This window comes from Callorhinus ursinus, unplaced genomic scaffold (assembly GCF_003265705.2).
Source record: "Callorhinus ursinus isolate GAN/ISIS: 27379988/994484 unplaced genomic scaffold, GSC_fseal_2.0 scaffold4, whole genome shotgun sequence".
Lineage (NCBI taxonomy): Eukaryota > Metazoa > Chordata > Mammalia > Carnivora > Otariidae > Callorhinus > Callorhinus ursinus.
This window is the reverse complement of record NW_027397066.1, coordinates 77,526,350-77,553,186: the sequence shown is the minus strand read 5'-3', so window position 1 is coordinate 77,553,186 and position 26,837 is coordinate 77,526,350. Positions and strand designations below refer to the sequence as shown.

The 26,837-nt window shown below is 37.7% G+C and overlaps 1 protein-coding gene and 1 pseudogene across 1 annotated transcript in view; both read right to left on the bottom strand.

Annotated features, from left to right (window-relative positions):
- Positions 1 to 25,866, bottom strand: part of BMPR1B (bone morphogenetic protein receptor type 1B) — a 393,326-nt gene extending 367,460 nt beyond the window's left edge. Inside the window, exon 1 of the mRNA XM_073891987.1 lies at positions 25,730 to 25,866. The gene's annotated coding sequence lies outside the window, so the exon portion shown is untranslated. The remainder of the gene's footprint in view (positions 1 to 25,729) is intronic.
- Positions 1,658 to 2,007, bottom strand: LOC112825505 (small ribosomal subunit protein eS26 pseudogene; annotated as a pseudogene).
- Positions 25,867 to 26,837: the final 971 nt, after the last annotated feature.

Below are 26,837 nucleotides of genomic sequence, written 5' to 3'. Positions count from 1 at the left end.
TACTGAGCATGGCAGGCAGAGAATGTTGGGGCTCTGAAGGCCCTCACCCCAGCTCACTCACAGTGCAAAGGTTCTGTACCAGGAGAGGCGAGATGAGAACAACAGAGGTTACCACCTCAGCCCAGCATCATGCTTGCAAAATAGTGGTGTCCCACCAAGAGAAGCGGACCACTGTCCCCTCCCACACTCCAGAACAGCATCTCAGAGATTCTGCCCAGGGGGAGAAGCAGTCCATAAGAACAGGGCTTCAAAACTCTTACCAAACAGACGAACTTTAGCTGAAACCACAGAGTGTAGGAAAGTTCAAGCCTAAGGACCCTTTAAAACGTAAGAGATTTTGGTGGTAACCTATTGAGAGGCTGGTAGCTTCATGAGAGAGATAAGCCAAACTATTGGCCAGCTAGTTTATCAAAGAGAACCAGGGAAAGAGCTAAGAGCCCTTCTAGAGTCAGATCAAACCTCAAACACTGGTCTCAAAAACTACCCCTAAAAAACTAAAATATATTCTGAGGGGCAGCCGGGTGGCTCAGTCGGTTAAATGTCTGCCCTCGGCTCAGGTCATGATCCCCGGATCCTGGGATTGAGTCTCACATTGGGCTCCCTACTCAGCAGGGAGTCTGCTGCTCTCTCTCTCTCCCTCTCCCTCTGTGTGTGCTCTCTCTCTCTCTAGCTCTCACTCTCTCTCAAATAAATAAAATCTCTTAAAAAAAAAAACCTAAAAAGTAGTCTGAAATTTATTACACCAAGCTGTGAAGAAATTTATGCTCCAGAGCACTATCAAAAACAACAGAATTATCAATCAATCAATAATTAGTAGAGCCTAATAACTAGGTATGATAACAGAGGCAGACAAATTAATCTAAGAAAGAGGCAGTAAAGAAAGACCTGCCAAAACCACTGCAATCCCAGGGTAACAGTGCAGATGCCTAAGAAGCTTGCACCTTCTGAGGACAGGTATCAGAGACTTCACATTACAGGGGGAAATAATTAAAACAGTCCAGTCAAGTCACTAGAGAAATAAGCAAATAACAAAAACAAGTGCCAGGGGAAGATGGGAATCAGATTTTAAAGTTGCTACATTACCTGAAATGTCCAGTTATTAACAAAAAATTACAGGACATACAAAGAAACAAGAAAGTGACCCAAACATAGGGGGAAAAAAAGCAGGCACCCGTTACTATCTGTGAGAGGGTCCAATGTTGGATTTAACAAATAATAAGGTAACAAATACAACTTTCAAAATCGCCATTATAAAGGGCTCAAAAGACTAAAGGAAATCACGCTGAAAGAAGTAAAGGACAGTATGAGAACAGTGTCTTATCAAACAGGAATGAATGTGTATTGATAAAGAGAAATTACTTTCTTAATGGAAGTTATGGAGATAAGTAGTACAGTAATTGCTGTAGAAAACTGAATACAGGGGCTTAACAGACTTGAACTGGCAGAAGAAAGGGTAAGCAAACTAAAAGATCAGCAAGGTTTACAAAACCTGAAAAACAGGTTAAAAAAAGAAAAATAAGTAGAGCTTTAGAGAAATGTGGGACACTATTTAGCCACTATTAAGTCCATGTGTAACAGGACCACCAAAAAGAGAGGAAAGAGAGAGAAAGGGGAATTTTTTTTTTTTGAAGTATAATCGCCATTTATTTTTAGCTCCTTACATGGGCTTTGGTGGAGGTCGTGGGGCAGCACCCGCAGGTCTAAATCGGGATGGGGGTGTTCGGTCCTTCTGTGCTCACAAGAGCGATTCCTGACTACCTTGCTGTGAATGGCACAACTCACACAATAATGTAGTTTCACATACAGCTTGGGAAGCACATAGGCGTCGAAGACACTTGCTTTGGAAATGTTCCTGACGGCGGCAGCCTCTACTATGTTCTGAATAACAAACTTCTTAATGGCCTTATCCTTGGGCACACAACGGGTGCAGTTGGTGCAGCAAATAGGCTCCACGTGGCCGCGGCCCTTTTTGGCACGACCATTATTCCTTCTTTTCTTGGTCATCTTGGAAGCAAGACCCGAGAACGAAAGGGGAAATTTTTTTTTGAAAAAGCTGACTGAAAATTTACCAAATTTGATGAAAAACATTTAAACCAATTAAAAACAATAATCAAAAAAACTCAAATTCCAAGTAGAATAAACATAAAGAGGTCTACACTCAGATACATCATAATTAAAGACAAAGACTATTTTGAAAGCAGATAAACAAGAATGACTTAGCATGCCCAAGAAAACTGCACTAAGATTAACTTCTCATCAGAAACAAATGGAGGCCCAAAGGCACTGGAATGATAACAGCCATGTGTTCTTAAAAGAAATGTCAACCATGAATCTCATAACCATCAAAACTATCTTACATATATGAGGGTGAAAACTCTTATAAGAAAACATAGGTATAAAACATTTATGATCATGGATTAGACAGTGGTCTCTTAATATGACACCAAAAAACACAAACAAAAGAAAAAATAGATAAATTGGACATCACCAAAATGTAAAACACTTCTTCTTCCAAGGACACCATCAAGAAAGTGAAAAAAAAAAAAAAAAACCCAGAGACTGGGAGAAAATATTTGCAAATCATGGAAGAGACATGTATTTAGAATATATAAATAACACAATTCCATAATAAAAAGACAACCCAATTTAAAAAATAGGCATAGGATCTGAACAGACATTTCTCCAAATAAGATGTACAAATACCAGAGAAGTGCATGAAAAGATGCTTAACATAATTAGCCATCAGGAAGATGTAAAACAAAACCAAAATGAGATACTGCTTCACACCCACTAGGATGGTTATGACCAAAAAGATAATAAATGTTGATGAAGATGTGGAGAAACTTGAATACCCATACACTTCTACTGGGAATGTAAAATGCTGGGTCCATTTTGGAAAAACACTCTGGAAGTTCCTCAAAATGTTAAACATGGCATTACCTATGACCCAGCAATTCTGCTCCTATGTATATACTCAAGAAGAATGAAAATACATGCCCACACAAAACCTTGCACATGCATGTTAACAGCAGTATTATGGATATTAGCCTAAAAGAGTAAATAACCCAAATGTCCACCAACTACTAAATGGATAAATATTTGGTATATCCATACAATGGAATATTATCTAGCAATGCTTAGTTTAGCAAAACTAAGTACTGATAATGCCACAATACGGATGAACCTTGAAAATAGTATGCCAGGTGAAAGAGGCCAGTCACAAAAGATCATATATTGCATAACTGCATTTATATATGCCTAAAAAGGAAAACCAGAGAGACAGAAATTAAATTAGTAGCTGCTTGGGAATGAGGGTATTAGAGGGAATAAAAAAGCTGATTTGAGAAAAAAACTAATCTTATTAATGAATATGTATGCAAAAATCTTAAATGGGATATTAGCAAAACAAATCTAGCAATTTATTAAGAAGATAATTATATATCATGATGAAACTGAGTCTATCCTAAGAACATAAGAGCAGTTGAACATTATGAAATAAATGTAGTCCATCATATAAAAAGATTAAAGGAAGGGAGGAAAATTATCACAATCTCAAGGATATAGAAAAATAATCTGATAAAATTTAATACTGATCTATGATGAATACAGAAACAAAATACTTAGTATATCAGAAATTTAAGAGAATTTAACATGGTAAATATACATATAAAACCTAAATTAATTATTCTTAGGGGTGACAGAGTTAGGCCTCATAAGAAAAAGAAAAATACAATCACTACCACTACTATTCTATATTGTGTCATAGTTCCTCGCCAGTACACTAAGAGAAGAAAAAGAAATCAAATATCTAAAACTGGAAAGCAAGAAACAAATCTATAATAATTCATAAGGAATATAATTTTCTGTACAGGAAACTCCTCAGAATCTAAAAAAATAGTATAATTAATAAGTTTCACAAGGTGGCTGGATGTAGGATCACCGTAGAGAAAGAAAATAAATTTTTATTCAACAAAAAATTAGAAAATATAATTAAAAATTAATACTATTTACAGTAGCAAAAAAAATAAGGTCCCTAGGAACAAACCTAACAAAATATGTGCCAGATCTCTATGAAGAATATATCATATCCTAAGTGAGATGTTATTAAAAAAACTACCTAAAAAATAGAGAAATATTCCACATCTCTCAGTAAAAAAGACTATCAATGAAGATGACAATTCTCCCCAAATTCACACCTAAATTACCTGCAATTTCAATTAAAAGTTTGTGAATTTATTATAAAATTTATACAGAAGAGCAAAAGCACAAGAACTGCAAAGATTCTCCTAAAGAAGAAGAAAATGAAGGACACAATCAAAGAGGTATCAAGACTCACAATAAACTTTCATAACTAAGACAGAGTAGTATTATCACCAGAATAGAAAAACAGACCAATGGAACAAAATTTTAAAGCTGAGAAATGATTATATACATATATACTTCTATGTGTATATATAACAGAACTGACATAAATTGATAACCACTCTGGAATGAATAACAGTTTAAACACATGAAAATAAAATTATATTGGACCTTAACTCACACCTCATAAAGAAAATTCAAGTGCAGATGGATTAAGGGTATAAGAGAGTAACATTATGACCTTGGGGTGGGCAAGGGAGTGATTTAAACAAAAGATTAAAAATATAAACCATACAGGAAAAAAAACTGAAAATGTTGACCACATTAAAATCGAAAACTGTCCTTAAAAGCCACCAAAGATAAAACAAACCACCAGTCAGAAGATGTCTGCAATTCATTTAATTAACGGATTAGTATTCACAATAAACAATAACAACAAAATCAGTACAAATCACTAGAAAACAGCAAGCAACCTAACAGATAATCAGCAAAAACCATCAATAAGCAAGTCACACTGCCGGCAGTCAGGTGGGAAGGTGAGAACAAATAGGCAAAGAAAATGCATGAAAATATGCTCAACATTATCAATTAAAAAATATAAATTACAATCCCAATAAGATATCATGTTAAACATGGATATTAGTAAATATCTGATAAATTAACATCAAGCACAGGTCAGGAGGTAGCACAAGAGGAAACAGCATATGCTGCTGGTAGGAGCATGAACTACTTTGGAAAACAACATGGCGTGATCTCATAAATTTGAAATGCGCCTTTTCTGTGACCAAGCAATCACCAAGTACTTTATAGCTATCCACCAAGAGACAACACAAGAAACTCATTCCTTATAACAGCAAAAATCCACAAACAACCCATCAAAAAGCAAATAACTAAAGTGTGGTCTATTCACCAAGAGAATAATACAACATGATAAAAATAAGTGAAATGCAGCTTCAGGCAACATAAATGTATCTTAGAAACATAAATTTGAGAAGGGAAAAGTAAAAACATAGGATGCTAATTACAGAATGATATTATTATAAAGCTCAAAAATATACTGTTCGAGAATACACATGCATATGGTAAAATTATTTTTGAAAAATAAATGAATAATAAAGACAAAGCTCAAGTTAGTGTTGGGATGGGAAAGAAAAGAACAAGATGTGATTAAGGAGTATACAGGAGGTTTAAAAGATATTGGGATTACTTTCCTTTAAAAGCTGACTAGTAGGGCACCTGGGTGCCCCAACTGGTTAAGCGTCTGCCTTCGGCTCAGGTCAGGGTCCTGGGATCGAGTCCCACATCAGGCTCCCTGCTCAGCGGGGAGTCTGCTTGTCCCTCTCCCTCTGCCCTGCTCATTTTCTCTCTCTCTCTAATAAATAAAATCTTAAAAAAAAAAAAAAAGCTGACTAGTAGATGTAAGAGCATTCAGTTGTATTCCTTAAAATGTACATCAATGTTTATATCCTTTAGTATGGAAAAATGTTTAATTTAAAAACCGACATTTTTTTAAAGCAAGAAAAGAGCAGGACTCAGACAACTTGATTTCTGTAGCTCTGCTATAATATGAAAGCATTTCCACAAAGCACAAAACCATCTTAAATTTTATTTTGCATATCAAGTAAGAATTTGGACTAGGTTTTTTTCCTGAGATAACTGCTATGTTTGACTTCAAGGATTTGTGTATCAACTAATAGTTTTTCCTTCAAGTCATTACTATTGTTACAAATTAACGCTCAAATATAATAACAAAAATAATTGGGAGTTAATTTGCATTTCTCTAATAAATTTTTTGACATTATGTGTCAAAAGTAATGGTCGGTATTAGTATGTAGAAAAACTCGTGCTTTTTCTCTTTTTAATAAAAAAAAAAAACATGAAACATGTTCCCACATATCCAAAACTACTTTACTATTTGGGTCTTTCACATTTTGTTTTGACTTTTTCTGAGCCTTGTGGAGAGTTCATAGATATAATTGAGATATTTATTAACTATCTAAAAATATGAGTAAAATTAAATACCCTTCTGGTAAGATTATAAATTAGAATGACTTCACTAGAAAGCAATTTGATGTTATACATAAAAGTCTTCATATAAATATTCAAATATCTATTCATAAAGATGTTCACTGCAGCATTATTTATGATGAAAAATTAAAAAGTAAGCAAATGAATATTTTCTAGTCATTAAAATATTTGGAAGCATATTTAATAACATAAGAAAACATCCATAGCATAATTTCAAGCAAAAATAAAACAAAATACAAAATGAAGATGCTAATTTCTCAGTTTTTTGGGGAAATCTAAAAATATATGAGAAAGATCAAAGAAAATGTTAAAATGGCAACAAAAAAAAAAAATAGACTCCAAGTAGTACAATTTCCTTTCTGACCTCTACCTATGTTTTACAAAGTTTCCGTCAAACATGCATTCATGTAATAATCAGTTCTTGCAGAACCAAGACATAGCAATATAGTAAATGAACGAATTCTGAACTTTGGGGTATCACAAGCTTTGTTTCCTACCATTTTGGTGAGCACAATTTAATAGAAAATTAAATTTTGATGTTCTTCCTCGAAATAGCATTAAATGTTGTCTGAGTGAAATACAATTTTAAGATTTCTTTCCAGAACTAAGAGTAAAACATACATACAATTACCTGAAGATATGCATTTCCTTAAGAATTCTGTACTGTCACTGAAGCAAAGAAAGAAAAAAAGAAAATGAGGGTACTTTATGCTTATTACTTAGGTGAGCAAAATGACACCAAAATTTACCTAGAATCAGCTCTCACTTCATAAAGAACAAAAGCAAGAGAGGGAGGGAAAGAGCACAAAGGTCCTCAATCAAGAAAGCTGTCTTAAATGCTACTAACGCATCCCTATAGCAATTTGCTTTCAACATAAAACAAAGACAAGTCTTGTTTTATTGTTCTTCAATACAATACTTCCACTTTTCTGCTTTTCTTTAGTACAGATATTAAAAAGACGATGAAAGTGATTTTTAAAATAACCTTAACATCTCAAAAATATGTGTTTAGGGAGAACAGTGAGAAGACAGAAACAAAAGTTTCAAAAAGGAAACATTCAGACTTTCAGAGAAAAACCTATTAATTTCTAACTGTAGGTAATAATATTTGAAACAGATGTCTATCTACTTTCAAATCCAAACTGGATCTTGGTTTACACAGTTTAATAAAACTTTAATTAAGGTTCTGGATCAATGTAAGCTGATCATGTCATGCAACTAAACACTTGCTTAATATTAACATCTCTTCAAGCTTCACTAAAGCTAAACTTAACCAGACTTTTCATAATTCATCCAAGGGAAAATATCATTCAAATTAATAAAAACATACAATTTATCCTCTTATTTCATTATATAAACTTTTTTTTAGAAGCATTTGAAATAGAAATGAAAGAATCCCAAATTGCATAAAAAGGAAAGGAAATAACTTTGTTTCTAAGAGCTGTTTGTTTCTGACTAGACACTTGCATTTTAATATGAATATCTGTGAACTCAAAAATTTCTCATTTGGAAACACTTTTTAAGAAAGCTTTCTCTTAAATATTGATCAATTAACTTTGTAAATTGTCTTCGTTCTATTTTAGTGGAATAATCTCATATAGATACCTCATAAAGTAAGCCTGAGAGCCACTCCTACCTAAAAACCTCTAAAATAAAGGAGAAGAATGAAGACTGACTGAACAATTACTGTATGCCAGGCAGAGCCTCAGGTACTTCATTTAGTTCCCACAACATCCTTATTTATAGCTGCTCTTACTATCCACATTTTACAGATGAGGACATTGAGTGGGAGAGCCGGGACACAAACCCAGGTACTACCTTCAAAATTCAGTGTAGAAAATATACATTGGCTTTAGTCAAGATAGAGAATTTTTCCCTATTTCATGTCTCAGAATGTATTTTTAAAACAAATGCAACAAATGACTTTTTCTTTTAAATCCTAAGGCTTCTCACATATTCTCAAAGTGGAATTTTTCACAATCACAAAGAAATAAAGACTAGAGCCATACAAAATAGAGAAGTCAACTGACATTAACCAAGCGACTTTTGGGTGTTATATTCCATATTATGAAATATGGAGGAAAGAGAGGAACAGAACACAGTTCTTAGCAATCAGTACAGTAAAAACGGTGAGGATGCTAATTACACTAACAATTCAGGGAATTAGTAGTTACCAACAGATACAGTGCAGAGTGCATATGAATGAAAGAGGCTACAAGCTAGAGAGAAGGAAGAAAATGAGTCCAGTTGAATGGGATTAATAGAATATTTCCTGAAAATCAACTATGAATTAGGTTTCAAAAGAAGGGGAAAGCACAAGACTAGCATCAGTATGAGAAATTGATAAATGAAGTGATCCACGCTGGGCATAAAGGTAACGAGATTTTTTTCAACCCAACTTCTAAGAAAAAAGTCCATATGAAGGGGGATCTGCCTTCTCTGTCACATATTCATTCTCATTTCTGATTCAAAAGTTTTAGTATCATGAACTCATTCACTATGGACAAGACCATTTTCAGCATTTCTTAAGAACTTCAGTTTTTCTTCCTTATCTTGTTTCCCTTCTCCTAAGAACAAATAATTCATATAAAACAATCAACTCTAAGGTTTCCAGTGGAGGCTTCTTGCTTTATATTAACAGCAAATGCTCCAGGATGAATTTTTAGGGTCTTTGATTATTTGTTTTCTCAATTTTATTTTACTTAGCTTGATAAGTGTAATACACCTGTTAGTATAGATTCTTTCAATACATACTGACATACTATAGGGAAAGGTTGCACAGAAGCCTACAGGGATTAAAAATTTGCTATGATAATCTAGAAAATACCGCTGAAACCTTAAAACATATAAAAGTAATAGAGTTGACTGCTGATGAAAATATAATTCTTAAAAGGAAATTACTAATCAACTTGAAAATAGTACTATATAAGTTGCCTGAATGTTCTAAAGGAATCTGAACATTAAATCAATCCTAGAACAATATGAAAAAAAGGATATTTTAAGAAGAGAATGGGAGTAACTTCTCATAGAAAGAACCAGCATAACTGCACAACATCTCAACCTAGTTCAGTCTCTACATTTATATTACAAATCATTTTAAATGACAATACTTATTACAGGGAGTCACAGAAACAAAGGTAACCAATAAAGCACACAAATCATCTCACTGATTAGTGAAAAGTTACAATCACAAAAACTAACTTATATCACTGGAATGCTCTGTATATTTTATCTCTAGCAAAATTAGCCATTATAATCCAATACAGTCAAAGAGGAAACTGAATCGGACTTCAGAACAAAACCCTTTTAACAAATGCCTTAAAGCTCCTAGAAAATAATTTTAAAAAAGAGAGAGAATATTGATTGCAGCAGAATTACCTCCTACTCACCAAAATTCTTTGCAACCCCCAAGGAAAGAATTTATTAGAAGCACGTAAAATGGTGCATAGTATAATTATATGATTTTTAAATATCAGTCTCTCATGCAAAGAATTATAAAATCTCAGAGGTGATGATGTTTGGAAGGGACTTAATTTGTGAACATTCTCTTTTGTCCCTAAAATTCCAAAAATCACCTGGGGGGGGGGGGAAAAAAGACAAAATGCAACAATTATGGTGCCTTGCTCTAAAGAAACTAATGCCGTACTACAATTATTAACTATGATAAGATTTGCCCATTTGGGTTACAGAATCACAGCATTTCAGAGCCAGAAGACCTTACAGAGCTTGACCAATCTTTAAGTGATCAGTCTGAGGTTCCAAAACTAATTATGGCCTTTCCTGCCTCCCAATCGCGTGCTCTTTTCAACATACTTGCTTTCTTCCCCTGAAAGAGAGAACAGATGTAAAATGCTAAAATGAGAACAATAAATGTACTGAAACATATTAGTCTATCTCATCCATTACCGTGATGAGAAATTGCGAAACAAGAATTATTTGACCTGAGAAATGAGAACACAAAGAAGACTGGAATTATATGAGATTATGAAAGTTAAAGTAAAAAATAATCAACTAGTCCTTCCTTATTATATGGTTTCATAATAAAATTATGAAGGGTCATTCAATGATTTAAATGGCAGGTAAAATTAAAACAAATAAAAGGAAATACCCTTGACATGCATAACAAGCCTCCAGAAATACACAAGGTCACAGAACAGAGGTCGCGTCGTTAAATCCAGTAACATGATTTTAAAATAATCTGGGTCATTAGTGAAGCAAGTATCTGATTATTTATGTTCAACATAAATATAATTTTCCATAATGGGAAAATTGTATTTTGGAATATAAGGAGTCACTAAGGAAGCTTTCTATTTGTTACAAATTATACTATAGCTAGTATGTCTTTGTGATATTTATACTCCATACTCCCTTGAAAAATCAAATGGTGATTACTGGACTAGCAAAAATGTATTCATTTAACACATATTTGGTATCTGTAATATTAAAATTTTTAAATGTACCCTTTTACTTATAAGACCTAAATCGATTTCAGATTTTGCTTTCCTCAGAGCACTCAAGCTTCATATAAAATACATGTTTCATCTGGTTATTCTGAACACTAAAGATTTTTTCCTTTAAAAACTGCCTCATCGAAACTCCCTGGCCACAGCCAAGAGACTGCATTGCATTTTGCCCTGCAAAACACACAGTATTATGCTTCAAACAAAGAAGGTTTTAGGATTCTTTCTAGAGAAGATGCGTGTGGAGATACAGAGCAAAGTGTCCAGCGGGTAGACAGACAATGCCCACCTGGGCAGGCTGGAAACTAGCCTGGAGCACCACCGCAGGAATTTCCTTTCGTTCCACACCCTGCTGACAAATTAATAGAAGAGAGAAAATATGGGTGGTATCTCTTTACAGATGATGATCTAGAGTCCATTTCAATTATTTTAAAAAATGATTTACACGAATTTCAATACCAAACTCTCCCTGAAAATTTTTATTGTGTTTATAGTATATACCTTCTGGTCCCTCCCAACAACTGAACTTTTGCCAAACCCCACAGTCCAGTTTACTATTAGGTATACATTATGGTGCCTCCTTCAAAATGAGGTTTTAAATTTAACCACATAGTTTCAGATAAATTGATAATTTTTAAATGATTTTTCATCATTTGCATCTCTATAACCTTAGGACATTATCTGAGGTATCTGATTTCCCAAAATCACTGAAATGTCACTACATTTAACCCATATTGAATGCCCCTCATCTATTTCTCTTTCTCTCTCTCTCTCTCCCCCCCTCCTCTCGCGCCCGCGCTCTCGCTCTCTCTCTCTCTCTCTCTCTCACACACACACACACACACACACACACACACACAAACATGTGGATCAAATCAATTTTACTAAAGAGGTAGTAACTTTGCTCTAAAAAAGTACCAGTACTCTCTGTATAGAAACGTGCCTTAACTGAAAGGGGGGAAAAAGGAGATTATACCATTTAAGGTTCAAAATGTTTTTCCAAAGATTTTCAACATTTTCTCTCTTTATCAATCTCTCCTCTCCAAACATGACCGATAAGCCCCAAGTCTCTATCTTGAAAACTCTTTGTCAGCCTTTCTCTGTGCTCTCACAGCACCTTCCCCATGCAACTACTGCCTCATACAGTTGTTATGCGTAGGTTTATTCCTACCTTCAGGAATCTTTCCAAGCTCTCAGGCTACCAAAGCTGAGTGCTGGTCATTTTACATTATCAATAACTACCACAACATCTGGTTCTAACAGGCCTTCAACACTGAAGCAAGGATCTAGAATCAGAAGGTCCTATGTCAGATACAGATTAGGGTTTAGATTAGGTCCTACCACCTGCTGAGTTCACTGTGCCTTAAATTTCTTCATCTGTTAAATGGAGATGACAATCATTACTATCATAATTATTTAGCACATTGCCTGCAACATAAGAAAGACTCAAACACAGTAACCTTTTTTGCTTGCTTACATAAAATTGCATTTCAACCATCCACATTAATGCTAAGTTTCATCTGTTTTATCCACTGTCTTTCAAATTTCTCTAATTTAGTGCTACATTTCTTGGTACTTTGGCAAAGTTGTGAGGTTTACATATGCTAAAGCATAAGGTCACTGAAGAATTTAGCAAATAAGGGGAGGTGGGGGGCACTAGCTTTGAATTTTTTCAGGAGTAATCATGTCTTGGCAAATTAAAAGATGGGTAGAACCTCAAGGGGAAAACCAGTGAATATACTACATCTATTTTTTTAAAGCCCCTTGACAAGGTACTACCACAAAAGTTATTAAAAAGAAAAGTGTCACCAGAGAATTACAAGAACTTTTGCTGGAGAAACAAAGACAGTGGAAAAAAAAAATGGCACTGCTTTGGCAGGAAAACTATAAATAGGGAAGGTGCTGGAAGTGGTCTTACCTAACATCTTTGCAAATGATGTAGAAGAGGAAATGTAGATTAAATTTTCCAGGTCTGCAAAAGATACTAACTTTTTCCAGTACATGAAGTGCCAAGTCAATGGGATAACCTACAAGATGTCCAAAACTTTATGAGTTACTACGAGGAAAACATCAAATAAGATTCAAAGTGGAAAACTATAGGGTTATGCATGTAGGGAAGGAAGTTACAGTCTATACTTCTCAGAATAATGGGCCTAAGTTATCATAAAAAGGAGTTTAAAAGTCACTGCATTAATGTGTTCCCATGGCCAACAAAGCTAACAATGGCCCCAACATTACTCAAGAACAAAAAACACAGTTTTCATCCTATTTAAACACACCGTTCATCTTTACTTGAAATACTACATGCAGTTCTAATCTACCACAGCCAAGCACTCCAAAAATATCTGTTGTTGAATGGAGAAATTTTAAGTTTAATTTCACCAAAAAAGAGAAAAGGAAAAAAATATTTGGAAGCTAAGGAAAATCCAGGGCATCTGAGTGGCTCAGTGGGTTAAACATCTGCCTTCTGCTCAGGTCATGATCTCAGGGTCCTGGGATCAAGCCCCAAATCGGGCTCCCTGCTCAGCAAGGAGACTGCTTCTTCCTCTCCCTCTGCCCCTCCTCCTGCTTGTGTGCTCTCTCTCTCTCTCTCTCAAATAAATAAATAAATCTTAAAAAAAAAAAAAAAAGCAGCAGCTAAGGAAAATCCAAGCAAATGAAAATAGATGATCAAGTTGACCACAGGAGAGTCTTCTGAAGGAAAACAAGAAAGATGAGCATTCTGTCAGCCTAGAAAGGTGAAGACAAGGAAACATTACAGATATCAAGACTTATGGGCTCTATACAATGACAGAAAGTATGAACAAGGCAAATACAGAACTAAAGAACTGCTGCTATACTTCAACAAGAATTCACAATCTGGTTGAGAGATGAAATATAAATATAAATCTAAGGAGTTAAACATAAAAAATTCTAATCAGTTTCAAAAAGAGGGTAGTTTATATAGAGAAAAACAAAGGTAATTGGAGGACAGAAGACCGAATCTTAAACCTGAAAGCATGGAACACCAATCCCAGCCTTCCCTAAAACACATTCCCTGATGGCACTGCCTAAAGAAAGAATAATAGACTGAATCAACCTGGCACTTAATAATGCTCTCATCAACTTCTCATTTTGTCTTTCCCATATTCAGTCTATTTGTGCTCTGCATTTATTTTTTGATAGTGTAGCATCTGTAATTTTAAACATCTTCCCCCTTAGAGCAAGACTCAATTCTCTCTTTGACACGTACAGCTTCAAGTTCATTCATATTGCATAAATATTTAATAATTCCATTTGTAAGACAGACATTATTCACAAACTAAAGACATAAAATATTATTGTTAAACTGCATTACACCTTCCTGGTTTAGGAGAGATGAGCCAAAAAAGGAAGTTACAGGCTCATGATAAGTCAGGCTGCATACTCGTTGAGTTTTAAGAAAAATGTTTAACATATAATAATAGCTTTCAAACCACAATTATAAAGACATGAGATTTCAAATAAAATAGGGGCTACAGAGTATTTGGAGACAACCTATAAAATGCAACTACAGATTTTTGTATACCAAAGAGACTGTATAAAGGAATAAAAATTATCTAGATCCAAATAATATTTGGTCCATAAATTTCACAAATGGTCCACGCCATTTGTGAAATTTTTTTAAAGATTTTTTTATTTACTTATTTGAGAAACAGAGAGCGAGTGAGCACAAGTGGGGGGAGGGGCAGAGGGAGAAGGATAAGCAGACTCTGCTGAGCAGGGAGCCCAATGTGGGGCTCCATCCCAGGACCCAAAGCCAGGACCTGAGCCAGTCAGAGGCTTAACTGACTGAGCCACCCAGGTGCTCCAGGCCATTTTTAGTTTTAGCTATAAGAATGCACTTCTTAAATGTTTAAAACATGGACATTTCATAAAAATATTGAGTAGAATTATAGTTAAATAAGTGATTTCATAACAAAATAGAAATTTATCTTGCTGTTATTACCAGTCTATGATATTAAAGTATCTTAAGATTATGTCTACAGAATATCAAATCATTTCAATTATGCTAACTTAGTTAAAACTCCAATTAGTCAACGGATATAAAGCTAGTAAGGACCTTCGGAATACTCTACAGGTTCAGAATCCTAGAAATGAGCATGTTTTAACCCCTCTGGCTCAGAAAAAAAGAGAAGAAATGATGTTTTCAAATCAAGGGCAAAATTGAGAGAAAAACAGAAGGGGAGAGGGAAGGAAAGTAGGGTGGTGTGGAGAGTAAAAAGAGTACAAATGAGCATTCATGTATAAAAAAAATAGCTGCAATTCTAACATCCAGATTGTGGCAGATAAAGCAAGTTTTTTTTAAAAGCTAAATATGTTTTAAATATCTTTAAACTGCTAAACATGAAGTAACAAGAAATAAAGGCATTAAGCTATAGTCCTTGAACCAAAGCATATAAAACATGTCCCCATGCTGTTGATCACAAAGTATAAATTTTACAACTAAAAAACTTGAAAACTAAGTTTTCCTAAGCAGTTTTCAATTTCTTCATAGCTCTGGAAAACAACAGATTACAATGTAAGAGAATGCAGAAAATGTAGTGCACAAAATCTCTGATGTGCCTGAAATGGAGAAGGTTTCAAGGCAATATATTTTTTAAGAACTCTTGGATCATCTGCCATTTTTACAAATAACAGCACCTGCTTTTATTAGTAAAGGAGTCAAAACTTAAATTCTACAAAACATTTTTCAGGAGAAGTTAATTTATATATGACTAATCTTAGCCTTAACGTACTCTACAGAATATTAAATGATAAAATTTAACTAAGTTTAAGTTATAAAATTAACAACTTCTTACACCACCTGTATTTAAAGAAGTATACATTACTCATAAATATGCATAATTATGGGGTAGGAAATGCCTAATTTGCCTACAAAAATCACAAGGGTTTGATGACTGAAGCAAGGAGTGAATCAGGTCCATTGAGAATTACTAAGAAAAACATAATCAGACATAAATGCCACAGAATACAAAGATCATTTTCCAAATTGGTTCCAGAAACAACTCCTAGGTAAATTTCCATGGAAAGCTAATTTAACTCAAACAGTGTAGCATGGTTTTCCTCTTTAAAAAAGAGTTTAAATATTTTCCTTTGCTAAAGATATTAAAGATAAGTGTTTTAAAGAGGGACTGATTTAATCTTGAGTGAGATGAGGATTCAAAATCGCTGAAGGACCTCTGAATGAGAAAGGACTTTGTGAGCAGATATATTTTAATCACTACAGCATAAATCCACCATTTATGAAGTACACAGAGTAAAACTTACAACGGTTAGAATTTTTTTATATCCTGCCATATAAATACAATATTATTTCCCACTCAAAATTATAAGATAAAGTATTTAGAGACACTGCTTGTCCCCCGTCTTAGTACATTATTAGAGCCCTACCTCCAACATGCAATGAAGGAAACAGATTTATCATTTAAAAATTGAAGAGTTAAATTTATTTTGGATAATTCAGGTTTCCCTGGGTAACATTTCCTAGCTAATCTCAAGATTATAGAAGTTCACTCACAGTCTCTCAGGATGAGTAAGTAATGCCTCCAAAGCAGCCTGGTCATGGATTCTTCTGCGTCCATCTGGCTGCTGGCTAGAACACTGGAATGACTCATAAAAATGAAGCAACCTGAGGTCACCTACTCCAGGTCTTTTAAAAAGAATTGCCAACTGCTTACCAGGTGGTTCCAATTTCTGAATGAGAGAGAAACTCATTCTAGGTACACCATTTTATTTTCATATTGTCTCTGGCCACAGAATTTGGGGAGTAAGGAAGGAAGCTCTTTTGAAATGTAGATTACTAATCATCTGAAAGCCAGAAATCACTACATTTCTTGGATTAAGAATATTATATAAATAAAGTCAAGTGCAAAAAAGAAAGGCAGGGCACAAAACCATCTTATATTATGCTCCCAATTTTGTAAAGCAAAAAAAAAAAAAAAAGAAAAGAAAAGACCTGAAATGTTAATAGTGGCTATTTCTGGGTAGTGGAAGAGTGAGTGATTTTTATTTTGTTACAGTTTCCTGTATTCCCCAAGTTCATGTCATTGAATACACATTCTTTACTATTAGAAAAAAATAAAAGTAGCTTTTTAGAAAATATTACGCACTATAAACTTTGGGTTCAATAAGCCCCAGAGGTCCAGGGTATACCTACATGTCTACTGGCAAAAAGTCTTTCTCTGGGTAAGAAAAATATTCATTTTACTTTTAAAAAGAAAAAGGGAAAGAAAAAAACCCCAAGAACTCCATTCCTACTCTAGGATAGGTGTGACACGTAGGGAAAAAATCCTCACCACAGGAATGGTCCCTTTCTTTCAGGAGACAATAGACTGGTGAAATGTTTAGTGAATTATTTATATCAACTTTTCCCGAAGTATGTTCTGAGGAATACTAGTTCAATGCTAGCATGGAATATATGCAGAGAAAAATACAAGTCCCATGATCAAATCCCCGCTGGGGGACGGCCACAATGCACACTAACATAATACAGGCTCACAGGAGGATTGCAGTTTGAAAATGTCAGCAATTCCCTGATTTCTTTGCTCATTTATTTACTTATCAAATGCTTCTGTGGTGTTTACTACCTGCTTGGCATTGTTCTAGACTCTTTACAAATATTCACTCTTCTGATCCTCAAGTAAACGTATTAAGTAATCACTATTATTGTCATCCCCATTTTACGGATGATGCAGAGACAGACAAGGTTCAGTCACCTGCCCAAAGTCAAACAGCTAACAAGCAAGAGAGCCAAGATGCAAAGCCAGTCAGACCCCAGAGTCCCCACAGTTAACCAGTTGGCAATGCTGCTGCCCGTGGGATCCTTCTTGGGTTACACACCTGACATTCACAAAACCACTGTTAGGCCTAAAAATTTCTGGAATATACTTACTAAACAAAAGAAGTTTGACCAAATTTTTCCTCTCTGTTGTCATTTAGTTTTATCAGACATAATTCAAAGGAGTTTTGATGAAATAAAAATCCAGAGAACTTAAGTCATTTCTATACTTTCAAGTTCCAAGAGACTCATTATTTCCAGAGGTTATTTATGTGGTAGCATTATTGGCCATTTTCTTCAGGCCTATCTAAGTTTTTAAAAATCCTAATAAATATAACCGCCAGTGATCATTAGGGATCAGGTTATACATTAAATGTTATGTTTTAAAACAAATAGACTGGGGGCGCCTGGGTGGCTCAAGTCGTTAAGCGTCTGCCTTCGGCTCAGGTCATGATCCCAGGGTCCTGGGATCGAGCCCTGCATAGGGCTCTCTGCTCAGCGGGAAGCCTGCTTCTCCCTCTCCCACTCTCCCTGCTTGTGTTCCCTCTCTCGCTGTGTCTCTGTCAAATAAATAAATAAAATCTTTTTAAAAAAAATGAATAGACTGATGTACAATGGTGTTGTCAATGTATGGCTAAGTGAAAAATGCAAGTAACAATCTATGGTACCTTACTTTTATTTAAAAATACATAAAAACACACAAGAAAACTCTTAAAGGGCATATACATGTATATCAAAATACTACTTTAAGGTAATGATCTAAGGTAACTGTAGGACTACCTGCAATTTCTACTTCTCCCACCAAGATTTATTAGTTGTGGCATTTATGAAAAGCTTTTAAAATTCACACATAAATAGGGGCGCCTGGGTGGCTCAGTCAGTTAAGCGTCTGCCTTCAGCTCAGGTCATGGTCCAGGGGTTCCGGGATCGAGTCCCGAATCGGGCTCCCTGCTCCACGGGAAGCCTGCTTCTCCCTCTCCCTCTGCTGCTCCCCCTGCTTGTGTTCCCTCTCTCTCTCTGTCAAATAAATAAATAAAAATCTTTTTAAAAAATGTTTAAAAAATAAATTAAAAATTCACACATAAAGAGCCTGGAAAACAAATACAGGTCAACAAATGCCACTTAGAAACGCCCCATTCAGGTGCTTACGATCTCAAGGAAATGAGAATCCTTCCTATTACTCTCTCTCACTATTCCCTGTTTATCTCCTTCACAGCCCTAATCACAAACTTGATTTGTAAATACTGTTTAGTTTTTTATTTCCTGCCCCTTCTAATCCTCATCCCAAATAAGGGTAAACATCTGCCCTTTTGTATCCACAATGCCTTGCACAATGCCTGGCCCCAAATACTAACTCTGCAAATATGCAGGGCATTAGTGAATGAATAGAAGAGTCAATGAAACGATCAAATTACGTATATACAGGAGGTATATGGATGACTCAATTTAAGTGTTTTTTTTTAAGGTTTTATTTATTTATTTGAAAGAGAGAGAGCACTGGGAAGCAACAGGCAGAGGGAGAGGGAGAAGCAGGCTCCTTGCTGAGCAGGGAGCCCAATGCAGGACTCCATCACAGGACCCTGGGATCATGACCTGAGCCGAAGGCAGACACTTAACCGACTAGCCATCCAGGCGCTCCTTATTTCAGTGTTTAAACCAATAAATTTGTTGACAGAATTATTTATATAACATCCTAGGTTTTCTATGCCACCACTGCATGAATAGAAGCATAAAAGGTGGAGTGAAAAGCAGATGTCCAATAGAGGTAAGAGTGGCCAAGGCTTTCAGAAGCTGAATCAACAGAAAATGAGATCTTAACTGTTACAACTTCTGATAAGTTGAAGAGGATTTATTTATAAGCAAACAATTTAATAAGGTATAGACAGGAGTGTAAAAGAACCCTGAAGGGTAGTGCAGTAAAGCGGGGTGGTAAAAGCAGAGGGGCTATTCCAGAGATTACTGGAAGAACAGAATGATAGAAGGAAGCCTACTTTATGAGAAGCAGTGCCTTTCAGTGCAGGGACAAAGGCAGCCCAAGTTGATGTAGCAGAGACGGAGCCAAGAGAATACCCTCTTCTCCACCCTCCCCCTAATCTCCTGCTGGGGCTCCCCAATGACCTAAGCCAGTCGGAAATGAGGACAGTTCACCCAGGTATTGTCTTGGGCAGAGAGCGTAAGGTAATAGGGTTGAGAGTGGATCTGAAGAGACAAACAAAACACTTCTGACATAGAAGGCAATGGGCATCATGCAGGAGGTTTTTAACAAAATGGAGTTAGACAAGAAGAGAAGACCATTCAGATACAGAAGGGACTCCTGACTAATTGAAAAGGACTAAAACAGTGAAAGAACTGCTAAATACATTAAAAAATAAGGTGATGCCAAGTTGTGTGCAATTCCATTCGAGAAGAGCACTACATTCAGTAATAAGAGGAAGGATTTAGGGATAATCCCTCATTATGTGCACTATTATGGCTCAATGTTTATTGGACAACAGAATAGTAGCTTATTCCCAGAAAAAGAACTGATAATTTAGTATCTTTTACAGATGGTTGTCAAATACATTAGTTAGATAAAACTCACTGATTTCTATCAAGATATTAATTTAGACAAAGGCACCATCACTACAGACTTCCTTGGAATAACTTTAGATTCATAAATCAACAAATTAACTAGTGACAGATGGGTCTGTACTTGTTTAAGTCCATGTCTATGGAACTGCTATAAAAATGACGAAAATGTTTATCTCAAGACAGCCAGGCAAGAAAGGTTATGAAGAGATATACTGGATTGTATCCTTCTTCCTTTAGCCAATAAGGAAATACAAGCTTCAGAAAAATCATTTCCAAACTTGCTACTTAGTATCTTCTGAAGCTGAAGTCACATGCAGTCATATATTTGCTGAAAGAGGAGAGAAATAAAGTTGGCTGAATCAAAACTACAGGTCCTCTAGTAGACTGCATCCAACAACATTCCACAAATATTTACTGAATGCCTTCTATATACTAGCTCTTTGCAAAGGGCCGGGATATAGGATGGGTGAGATCCACATCTAACAATGCAGACTTTCCAGTGAAGTTCTTGGCATGTAGTTTTCAAAGCTGAGGGGTAGAGTAAAATGCCACTGAAACCTGATTAGAGGAATTCTGACTTGCTTCCTTTCCTTTGTAAGCAGAACACAAATTGTATGTAAAATGAAATGATGTTAGTTGAAAGAGTCAAGACTCCCTGGGTAGTCCAAAGATCACCCTGAGCCCTAAAGAACTTGGCCACAACAGTTCTCAGGATATGTTGCAGCCCCTAAGTCAAAATGCTTGTAGCCCAGGAGATATTTGGAGGAAGGTAAGGAGGTGAGGGAACTGAAGTGCCAAGGTCTACAATGTAAAAATAAAAGCAACTATTGAGCCAGGGGATTGCTGCAATGTAGATCAAGGGGGGCGGGAGGGGGGGGTACGCGGAGAACACAGGGAGAATGATTCAACTCAGTGACTCTTATTCAGTAATAAGAGCAATGTCTGACCAGTTTCTCTGGGTTCCACCCTTGGCCAAACCACCCAACTATCAGCTAGATCCTTCTCATAGTCTCCCTCATCATCTTACTTCGGACTTTCTTGCTCACATTACAGATGTGCTAAGTCATACTTCTCTGGATAAAATCCTCCAGGGTGGTTCAGTAAGATAGTCTGAATAAAACGCATACTTCATTACATGGACCTGCCTACCTCTCTGACCTCATTCTTGCCATTTCCTCTACTTGCCCAAATCCAATCCCACTGACCAGTGTGTGCCCAACTTGCTGCTACTTTAGAGACATCTTTGATGTTCCCTCTGCCAGGAAGCTCTCTTGGATTTTCACTGGGCTGGCTTTCTGGGTTTTCAGGGACATCCTCAGGGAGGCCTTCCTTAACCACCCCATATGAAGAATAGCCCCAGTCACTTGCTATCACACTACTCTGTCATATTTTCCTAATATCAATCTTCACCAACAGAAATGATCTTACTCATGTGCTTGTTCATGGTTGTTTTCACTCTCTAGAACGCAAGTTCTAGGACACTGAGAACCTTGTGTCTCTTATGGCTACAGTGTCCCTGAGGTATATAACAATGCCAGGCAGAGAGTAGGCTCTCAAACATTTAAGTAAAATGAATGTAATTAAGCTCACTGGCCTGTAAGGTAGATGTTCTAAAAATCATGGAAACAGATTACTGCCCAGTGTACATTATGTAATACCCTTTCTTTAATCTTAACAGTATAGAGGAACTTAATACTCAGAAACGACAAATTTTGTCCCTCTTGTCCACTCCCAAATCTTCATTTATTTCTCTCTCCAGACTCTCTCTCTAATAAGTTTTACTTTTCTTCAATTTTAATTATTAATTCAGAATGAATGCCTTTTAAATGCATTATTTCTAGCCCTGTCCCCTCCTTCCTCCGAATTCTAGGTGCCTCGCTATGTCTTCGAACACTTCTACTTCAATTTCTGCCATCATGTCACATTTAGCATATGAAAATCTGAAATGAGTATCTCCCTGGCAAAATCAGCTTCTCCTTCTATCCTAAGAACTTTCTCAACCATCCCCCAGATGCCCAGATTTAAAAGCTAGAAATTATCTTGATTATGAAATTCAACAACTGTAAGGGAGCTTGGAAGAGTAAGTGGTCTTGAAGCTTTTTTTAAACTGTGTTAGCCTTTTTTCAAACAAAAGCTCACAGGGAAGTCTGATATGTAAAACAGATGAATATGCAGTTGTTCTGGGAGTTAAACCGGTGGTCTCTGAAGAAAAACTTCAAAAAGCGCCCCTAATCTGGTCCAAACTTCCTTTCTTTTTTCCCTACCCCCCCATTCAACACATGCACAGAAATTTATAGAGGAGAAAATTTAATCCAGAGACTCTGAATCTTCTTTTCAGGTAGAAATAAACAGTCTGCCCCAGATGACACAGCCCCAACACAATGCTCAGCATGAGAGCACTTAGAGATCAGTGTTCTAAAAGACAAAGATGACCTCCGTGACCAGGTATGACCAGTGATTACCAGTTATTGCAAAATGGTAAGTTTCATGCGTTACTTTCACTGGTAAGCATGAGAAGAAATCTTCAGAGTTTAGACAGTAATTGTTAGCTCCTGGTAATAGATTCCTCCATATCTAGTGCAAGAAGGCAAGCAGGGAAGTCCAGGGGAAAGGACTGTGGCTTCATTGTCTGTTGCTGAACAAGGTTTTCAAATGGTTTAGGCCTCATACTCTTCATCTTTAATAGTAATGTGGGTGAGGAGATGCTTTCTAAGCCTCTTCCAAATCCCTCAGTCTGTGCTCTGTTCTACCACACTGTAGTATTTCCCTTGAGCTACTGCACCCACAAGTTACAGACAAATCATCCTTCCAGAATTTTCTGACCGTCTATCATATGGCAGGTATTGCACTGGGCATGTGAAATTCAGAGGAGGAAAGAAAAGGGACACTGTTTTACCTCAATGAAAAGACAGCCCGGTGAGGAAGTCAAGCAAGTAACCAGACAGCAGAGGTAAACACAGAGAGCGAGGTGTGCACAGAAGCCGGAGAAGCAGACATGTGGAGGCCAACGAAAATGAGGCAAGGCTTTGCCAGGTTGGAGTGGGTGACAACAAACTTTAGATTTGGATGATAAATCTGAGTTGAACACTGGAAGGTCCTATATATACCAAAAGATATCACATTCTAAGTTACCTTACACTTTTAAATAACAAAATCAGCATTTACTGTAATAAAAATATTTTATCAGGCCATCTCACACGGTTTTCAAAGTTTATGAGGAAAAAATTAAGTCAATTTCCTCTTAATAAATATTATTTAATGACTGGAACATTTTGAGGGACATATATGAACACACCATGAGTAGAGGCAGCACGTCACTCAGGGACAATAATCTACCAGGGAATTCAGAAAACCCTGCCCAGGCTAAATACCGTGCAGCACCTGGCAGACAAGGTGGCAAAGCCCCTATAAATAGTGATGATTCACTAAGGTGACATAAATCAGGATTTTAACTCACCAAAAGCTAACATTTTGATTTAAAATACCAAATCAGTGCCATTAAAATTCACCAGGAGACCCTAGCACATGAGTAATGAGATCATATCAACTTATATCTCCTGACCAAAAGGAAAAGGTGGTTTTCTAAATGGTATTTGAGATTGGACAAATAACACACTGTATCAAGTTTTGTAGCCCTAGGCCATATTTTGCTAAAAACAAAGGTACATTATGCATGACTAAAGAAAACAGTGAAAATCAGAGCAATTAATTTCCCGGCTATGTTTCCCATAAAAAACCATCACTACTATGATTTGCTTACGGCACACAACCTTTTTTTTTTTTTGCATCACACAATGATCTAAGTGTATAATAACTTGCATATTTCACTAAGACGTAATATCCTTCAAAACGTCCTTATAGTGAAAGTTTTCCAAAGAAATTATTGATCTCTGGAATGTCTCATGTTTTAAAATTACCGACAAATCCTTTCCTATTTTCTTTGCACTTAAAAATAATTCTTCTTGATCACTGGAGTGTAAAGAGGTATAAGAGCACAAAGACCGAATATTTCCTTAAAAACAAATGTCCCAGTTGACACAGGACATTTCTCATAATTTTCTCAAAACAATAATTAGGAGAGCTGTCACTAGGATCCTAAAAAATATACGTAAGAAACACAGATATTAGTTGGCATCAGTTTAGAATAGCAAGAAATTTTCATAAATGCTTCTTCAAACTATTTGCAAATACTTTGCAGCTGACTCCTCTCATTATTGGAGGCTTTTGTGTTTCTTTCCACAATTCAGAAACCTTTCTCAGGTGGTTCTGCTTCGCTGCAGATATGTTTGGTACACTCTCTTTATATGTTGGAGGCAATTAAGCAGCTCTCTTCTTCTGTTTCCTTTCATTGGCACCTCTGTGGCTGCTCAGTCGCTGACCTCACCTTGGTGGAAAGGTGACTAAGAAAAGAGCAATTCCCACTAACTCAAGGAAACCACAGAGTTCCCATTCTATGGAGAACAAATACGAAGGACCCAGAATCCAGCTGGAGTGGTGCAGCTCAAAGGAATAAGACACCACACTGGACAACTTCCGGAGGATCTTCTCTCCTGTCTGAAACCCTAACACCGCAAGGGACAGACAGAAACATGGAGCCCCGACAGACACAGTCCCGAGTAGATTGATGGGCGCTGAGAGCGAGAGACCGAGAAAAGGGGAGACAGCGGAGGCAAGCCCCAGAAAGTCAGCCTGCAAATGAGAGTCACAGAAAGAGTGCAGGAGACAGAGGGAAGAAGATAAGGAGACAGAGAGGGAGGGACGCGAGACAGAGAAGGGGGTGGGGAAAGGGAGACATCTACACGCAGACCTAGGGAGAAACAGAGGAGGTGGGGAGAGGTGGGGAGAGGGAGAGAGACAAATAGGGAATGGGAGGCAAACGAGGGATGGAGAGAAACACCGGAGAACATAACAGAGACAGCAAGAGACAGAGGAAAAGAGACCGGCAGTAGCGGCAGAAACGCACCGCCGAGTCCGAGACACCGGAGCAGTCCGCCGCGCACTTTCTCCCGCCGCAAAGCTTAGTCTCTGGAGGCTTCCGAAGCAGGTGGCTCCGCAGAGCTGGGTGCCTGCGGGTCCTGCCTCCCCGGCCCCCGGGCTCCCTCCCATTTCTCCCCATTCCGGGGCTGCCCTTCGCTCGCCCTCCCGCCCCATCCCTCGGGGCGCAGGTCCCGACTCCCCGCCTCGGCGCGCCCCTCCTTCCCCAACTCCGGAGCACGTGTCCCGCCCGCAGCCGCCGCTGCCCCCAGCTCCTGGCCGGCACCGGCACGAGGTTTCGGGGTCCCGGCGGCGCCGCTCGCGCACAAAGCCCGGGAGCCACCTTCCAGACCCGCTCCCCGCCGCCGCCGCCGCCCCACGGCCGCGCTGCACGTTCTCCTCCGCTCCCTGCGCGCTGGGTCCCGCCCGGGGCACCGCCACCAGCTCCGCGCCGCCCCTCTGCCCACGCCGGCCCGGCTGCCTCCCGCTCGCTCGCAGGCACCGAGCCCCGCGCGCCAGCCCGCCCGCGCCTTACCCGCAGCTGAGCTCCCGGCACCGGTGTCCTGAGCGCCTCTGTCTCCGCGGTCCCCCGACCTGTCCGGGCGCCCCGCGGAGGCCCCACACCAACTCCGCGCCCCGCGCCGGGCCGCACCGTCAACTTCTGGCAGCCGCGGCCGCTCTGCCGCCGCCGCGGGACTTTTTTTTTTTTTTTTTTCCCCTCTCGCTCCTCGGCTGCCTCTGGATTTTTTTTTTTTTTTTTTTCACTTGCCCTCTCCAGCTCCCACTAGTGATTGGAGACTGAGAGCCAAGTACTTAGCGGAGGGATTACACTTCTCGACGCACTTGGAGCTGCCCCAGCTCGGCTGCCTGTGTGAGGAGTGGTGAGCGGACTTGGGGAGCTGCGCTGTTCACGCCCTTCCACAGCCCTGGATGGTGGGGGAACTTCCAAAGCTTCGCCCGCGGCGCGAGCATCACTGCCTTGCAGTGCGAGGTGCCTTCTTGGTCCTGGACAAGAAGGAGTTTGAAAAAAAGGCTAGGTTTGAAGAACGAAGATTCGTGGAATTACTGTGCATCGAGAGCCGAAAGGAACTCCCAAAGATGATCCAGCGCAGTGGATTTAAACTTTTCAGGGCCATTGACACTTTTGAGAAGTCGATAAAATGCTGACGCACCTCGTAAAAAATACACATACACATCAAATTATGTCTGCTCTTCTGGGCGGGGCTTTAGGAACTCTGAAACAGACAGTTGGACCTCCTAGGGAAATGAAATATTTCCTTTCCTCAAATATTTTTAAACTGGTAAAAAAAAAAAAAGCAAACAAAAAATGTAAAACGACTTCCGTTTATATTCGATAAAATTTTACAATTATTGTTTATTTTGGAAAAATATGTAACCTCTTTACTTTGTGTTCTCCTTGCTAAAAGTTTGAGGGTTGAAATATTTTCTAAGGAAGTAAATATAAACTAAGCTAGTCTGCAGTCTTTCAGGAGATTTGGGGAGAATTAAAATTAGCTGTTTTGCCAACTCTGTCTCCCAGGGGGATATCTCCTGACTTCTTTTTTTTTTTTTTCCCCGATGCCTTTCAGCTGCCTATTCTCAGAATTAATTTTCTTTCTTCGAAAATTTTTCCATTTTCTAAA